At 54.3% G+C, this 6,000-nt stretch overlaps 1 protein-coding gene across 2 annotated transcripts in view; it reads right to left on the reverse strand.

Moving 5' to 3' along the window:
• LOC135619238 (chorismate synthase 1, chloroplastic-like) overlaps positions 1–4,705 on the reverse strand; it is a 44,025-nt gene extending 39,320 nt beyond the window's left edge. For both annotated transcript variants that reach the window (XR_010489353.1, XM_065121061.1), the window contains exon 1: positions 4,421–4,705. The gene's annotated coding sequence lies outside the window, so the exon portion shown is untranslated. The remainder of the gene's footprint in view (positions 1–4,420) is intronic.
• Between the last annotated feature and the right edge of the window lie 1,295 nt (positions 4,706–6,000).

Consider the following 6,000-nt stretch of genomic DNA (forward strand, 5'->3'; position numbering starts at 1 on the left):
CCCGTTTAGGACGTGGCTGACATAGTAGACTAGTAGCTGATCCCCGAAGGCTTCTTTAGTCAGGACGGAGCTGACCGCGTGTTGGGATACGGCCAGGTAGATATTGAGTTTCTCCCCGGAAGAGACTGAGGCAAGGCGAGGGAGGCTGACCAGGTGTTGTTTTACGTGTACGAGGGCTTCCTCGCACTTGGCCGTCCATTGGAAGTTCTTCGGGTTTTTTAGGGCCTGGAAGAAGGGGAGGCATCGATCACCCGATCAGGAAAGAAACCTAGCTAGGGCGGCGAGCCTGCCATTCAGCCATTGCAACTCCTTGATTGTCCGAGGGGCCTGCATGTTGATAATTGCCTGGACCTTTTCCGGGTTGGCGTCGATTCCCCTTTCGTGTATGATGAATTCGAGGAATCTTCCCGAGCTGATGCCGAAAGCACATTTTGTCAGGTTGAGTCGCATGTTGTATCTTCGCAACGTGGCAAACATCTCAGCTAAGTCTATTAGGTGGGTCGTTGCCATACGGCTTTTCATGATCATGTCATCGACATAGACCTCCATATTTCACCCAATCTGCCGGGCGAACATCTTGTTCACGGTTCTCTGATACGTGGCACCAGCATTCTTTAGCCTGAACAACATGACCCTGTAAAAATATACCCTCTGGTCGGTGAGGAAGGCCGTGTGCTCTTGGTCCTCGGGCACCATCCTGATCTGGTTGTAGCCGGAGAAGGCGTCCATAAATGAGAGGCGGGTCGTTGCCATACGGCTTTTCACGATCATGTCATCGACATAGACCTCCATATTTCACCCAATCTGCCGGGCGAACATCTTGTTCACGGTTCTCTGATACGTGGCACCAGCATTCTTTAGCCTGAACAACATGACCCTGTAAAAATATACCCCCTGGTCGGTGAGGAAGGTCGTGTGCTCTTGGTCCTCGGGCACCATCCTGATCTGGTTGTAGCCGGAGAAGGCGTCCATAAATGAGAGGCGGGCATGCCTGATAGTCGCATCGACCAACTGGTCGATCCTCGGGAGGGGGTAGCAGTCTTTCGGGCACACACGATTGAGATTGGTGTAGTCAACGCACATCCTCCAACTCCCATTAGATTTTTTCACGAGGACTACATTGGACAGCCATCGCGGGTATTTGACTTCCTCTATGAAGCCTATTGCCAAAAGTCGCTCCACCTCCTCACGGACAACTAGTTGTCAGTCGGGGGCCTATCGTCGGGGCCTCTGCCTCACCAGGGGAGCATCGGGCAAAATGTTTAGGTGATGTTGGGCAACCTTTGGGTTGATACCTGTCATGTCAGCCGACGACCAGGTGAAGACGTCAGCGTTCTCCTGTAGGAAGCCGACGAGCTGCTCCCTTTCTCACTCATGGAGTTCCGACACGATTTTGATCGTCCGGTCTGGCCGACCCTCTATTAGGGGTAAGCTATTAGTGGACTCCATTGGCTCAAGATGTTGGGTCGGTTTCTTTGTTTCCCGGGGATCCCCTAGTGGTTGTTCGGTCCTTGCCCTTTTGTGTAATGAGACCGCCATCAAGTAGCACCGTCTAGATTTGAGGGGACTTCCCCAGACTTCCCCGACCCCGGCGTGAGTCGGAAACTTCACTGTTTGGTAGTAAGTGGAGATAACAGCCCTGATCTTGTTGAGGGTCGGGCGGCCAAGGATTGCGTTGTATGCAGTGGGGAGGTCAACCACCAAGAAGGTCGCTATCACCGTCTTGGACCTTGGTGGGACTCCCAAGGTTAGGGGCAAGGTGATCGCTCCCAACTGTGAGATCAAGTTGCCGGTGAACCCGGTGAGTGCCGAGCACATCGGTTCCAAGGCGTCTCTAGTTACCCCGAGCTTTTGAAAAGCATCCAGGTAGAGCACGTCGGCCGAGCTCCCTGTGTCGATCATGATCCTCTTCACTTGGGCGTCGACGATCCTGGCCGCTATTACGAGTGGATCATCGTGCTTAAATCGCTCGGTTCCTTTGGCCGGGAACGTGACCTCAGGCTCGGGTCCGCGTCTGGGGGCTTCGGCCGTCGCGGCGCGGGCGTATGTCTTTCGCCCGGATATACTATTCCCCCCGAATGCTGGGCTGCCTATTATCACGTCAATCTGCCGCTCAATAGGGCCCTCCGGGCAGGGTGAAAGCTCCTTGGCTTGTCGGAGGTACCGACCGAGGTGTCCTCCGCGAATGAGCTTCTTAATCTGTCGTTTCAACTCGCGGCACTCCTCGGTGTCATGTCCGTTTTGTCGATGGAAACGACAATACTTGGATCGGTCCCCGAGCTCCCGCGAACTTCTCATCGGGTTGGGGGATTTGAGCAACCCCTTCTCCCTTATTTAGAGGAATATCTCTGTTCGGGATGCCCCCGAGATGGGGAGCGGGGACCTCGATGCTGGCTAGTCAGGTCGATCCACCTTACGCCTCGACGCGACAGATTGTTGCCCCCGGGGTGGCTTCGGCCTAACCCTTTTGTGCTCCTCTCACCTTCGGGCCATCCATGCCTCGACTGCGATGTACTGGTTAGCCCGCTGGAGCATCTCCGGTACCGTGGTGGGGGGTCACTCCACAAGGGACCAGAAGAATCTGGACGGTCGTAGGCCTATCATAAATGCCTGCATTAACAGAGAGGGATGAGCGTCCGGCAACCCTCGGATTTTCGTAGCAAAATGATTCAAAAAATAGGAGAGGGGCTCGACCTCCCTTTAGTTAAGTCCGAGGAGCAGTGCGACGGACGGCTTCGGCCGGGCGTACGCTAGGAAGTTAAGCTCAAAGTCTTTGGCGAGCTGATCAAAGGAGGTGATCGCCCCGGCCTTCAGGCCGCTATACCATGCGCGAGTTAGGCCCCTCAGTGTCGTGGGAAACGCCCTGCACATCAAGGCGTTTGAGGTCCCGTATAGCGCCATCTGGGCTCGGAAGGCGGCTACGTGGTCCGTCAGGTCGGTGGCACCGTCGTATGCATCGAGAGAGGGAAGACGGAAGTTCGGGGGGATTGACTGATCTTGTATCTCAAGTGCGAACAGAGACCCCCTATGCGCGTCCTCCCCAAGTTCTTCCTTAGACTTACGAACCTCCCTCTGCACTTCGTCGAGTCGTTGGTTAACGCAGCGTAGCTGGGCTCGCAGGGAGCCCGCTGAATATGAAGATAACACCTCGGGCTCCGGGCAGGCGTTCGGGTTTCCCAATGCTCGATCTTCGAGCGGGGGTGGCTAGACCTGAGGCGACGCGGGGAGTTCCGGGGGCATCGTGTGAGCCCAAACGGGCAGCACTTGTTGCAGCAGTGGTTGGATCGCAAGTGGGTGCGCCGGGTGAGAAATGAGCGGGATAATGGTCTGCACCATCCCATCCAGAGCTTGAACTTGATGAGCGAGGTCCTGAAAGGCCTCGGGCGATACGGGCGATGGGTCGGTTGGGACGCCTTCAGGCGGCGACAAGCCCGGGTCGTTGAATAACCGCCAATAGCGCTCTAACGTTGCAGCGGGGTGCTCAGTTAGGGGTTCACCATGCAGGGGGCGTTCCCTCGGAGCCCCGATCAAGCATGACCCCTCAGCTGGGGGTTCGTCTGGGTCGATCTGGCGATCCCTCGACATTCGGGCCCTCCCTCTAGCGCCAAAATGTTAGTGTTAACAACTTTAAGCCGCAGCCTCGGGGCCAACACAATTGGGTTCGGGTCTGAATGAGCGGGGATCTTCATGGATTACCCTTGAGAGTGTTGAGGTAGCCGACTACGTTGGTTTGGTCTCGACGAGACAACCGTTTCTTCCGGGAGGGAACTCCTCACCTGGGCGCATGGTGGGAGGCGCTCCGTCTTCGTCCCTACATACAGGTCAGGTCGGGAGAGCTCGACCCGACCCCTCCGATGGTCAAATCAGTCGAGAATCTTGGGAGGTTTTCTCCTCTCTTTTCTTTTTCCCCTCCCTCGTTCCGAACGCGAGGGTTTTTATAGGGAAGGTCACCGTGTGCCCGCTTATAGGGAGCAGGACCATACTTGGGAAGGCGTTTGACCCCGGCGTTGGGGTTGCGTGGAGGACCAGGCTCCTGCAGGATAGCGACGTGCCTCGTTCAACATTTTGGCCTGTCTCGGCTCGGCACTGTCAGGTCACACCGAGACAGACGGCCCACGCATCTCCTCGGTCCGCATGACCCAGGAGACGTCACTCAGGAGCAGACGATGTCAGTTTACGTCCCATCATTATTATTACCCTCGTCACATGACACTGGTACCGAAGAACAAGATTTGCAACATTAAGATGAGAGATCTCAAAGAATTTTCCTTCCTGTCTTCTCTATAACAAGAACTTTAGCTCCTTGGCCATCAAGAAAGCAAGATCACCTTTTTTTTCTTCCATTACTTTGACACAGCAAGTCAAAAACTCGGGGGGGTGGGGAGGGAGGGGGGACACGTGGAAGAGGAGGAGAGCTCACCGAGCCTTCGCTGGGGAAGGGAAGTCCGATGCCGGATTGGAGATCTGGACGGCGGCGGAGGACAGGCGGCGGAGATCGGAGGGCTGACGGAAGCCGAGGCCGGAGACGCCGTCGGCTCTCTCTCCCCCGAGTAAAGATTTGGAGTACGCCAAAGAAGAAGCCATGATGGATCGATCGCCTCGATCTGGTTTCGTCAAATATGCGAACTCGATCACGATGGGCGAGAGGTGGGTAGGAAATATATATAGAAAGTGGTGGGTTTGGCGCCAGGTGAGGCCACCAACCTACCACAACCGGTGCCTAACCCCGAGCCACATGGGAACACGGTATCGGTTCGGCTCATTCCCCCGAACCGCAAACCTGTCGACCCGAACCATGAAGCCGGGACAGCTTCCGGTCAGGTGGGACACCTAGTCTTCCTGTCTCGGTTAAGTCAGGGAACAGGAAAGTAGGAGACTTAACATACGCCTGTGGGCCCAACCATCTCTGCTGGCGTTACGTGCTACTCAGGGTTAGCTGCGTCCTGTCTCCTGCCGCGGCAGAAGACACACGATCCGCACCCCTTCCCTCTGGGTGACGAACCGGGGCTGAAGAAGACCCAACCAACGTGCTTCACGCGTTAATTCTGTAACACATGCAGCATAATAGAAGAAGACGACGACGAAGAAGGAGGGAGGCTGTGATGCAGCTTTTGGCACATAATTTTGCTGGTGAGACGACGTTCCTTGGTCCGTCGAAGCTTCTTATTCTTCTTCTCCTACCTTTGCTGACCTCCAAAATTGAGTGGACTTCGTCAAAGCTTGCGCAGTGGAAACGGAGCGGTTGGTGCGGGAAGACCTCATCTGCATCGTATGATATGATGCGATGAATGCAAGCATAAGCGAGTTCTCACAAGAAAGAAAGAACAAGTTATTTCAGCAAGCTTTTAATTAATCTGGTGATACCAAAGGATATGTCAACAAAAGTGAATGGTGTATTTGGCACAAGAAAAAAAGAGAAGGAATAAAAAGAGGAGAAAATTCGATTTTACAGGGCAGATTATGGCTTCCACACGCTACTTCTGGTCAACGCGGACGGCTGATTAATCGTGGTTGCTAAGGTCAAACCTACTACTTTCGCACCGAATCAACCAGCGGTTCAATTCACCAGAAACATGCGGAACCAAAACACCTCCTCGAGTCAAATGGTAATTCTACCCACCTCTCTCTCTCTCTCTCTCCTCCAGAGTGATGTATTTGTGAGGCTGGAATTCGTGCGTGATCATAACAGGTGGCGCGGTGATGGGAGGGCGGGTGGAACACGTAACCCAAACACCAGCCAATGAAAGAGCGAGGAATACCAAACCGCATCCACCCGCCCAAGATAAATATATATATATTTATACACGAGCAAGACTTTTACCCGAGTGATGATTGGTAACCACAGTGAACCGACTTGGGCTCCACTACGGTTTCCGAATGAAGAGAAAGGGTAAGGGTGACGAAATTCAGAACGAGTACCCTGTGGCGAACCCTTTGATTTCGGCGGAACAGCCTTCTCAACTCAATATTGCTTTGTGATATTTCCGTCTTTTTCTCTTC

This window comes from Musa acuminata, chromosome BXJ2-8, assembly GCF_036884655.1.
Source record: "Musa acuminata AAA Group cultivar baxijiao chromosome BXJ2-8, Cavendish_Baxijiao_AAA, whole genome shotgun sequence".
NCBI lineage: Eukaryota > Viridiplantae > Streptophyta > Magnoliopsida > Zingiberales > Musaceae > Musa > Musa acuminata.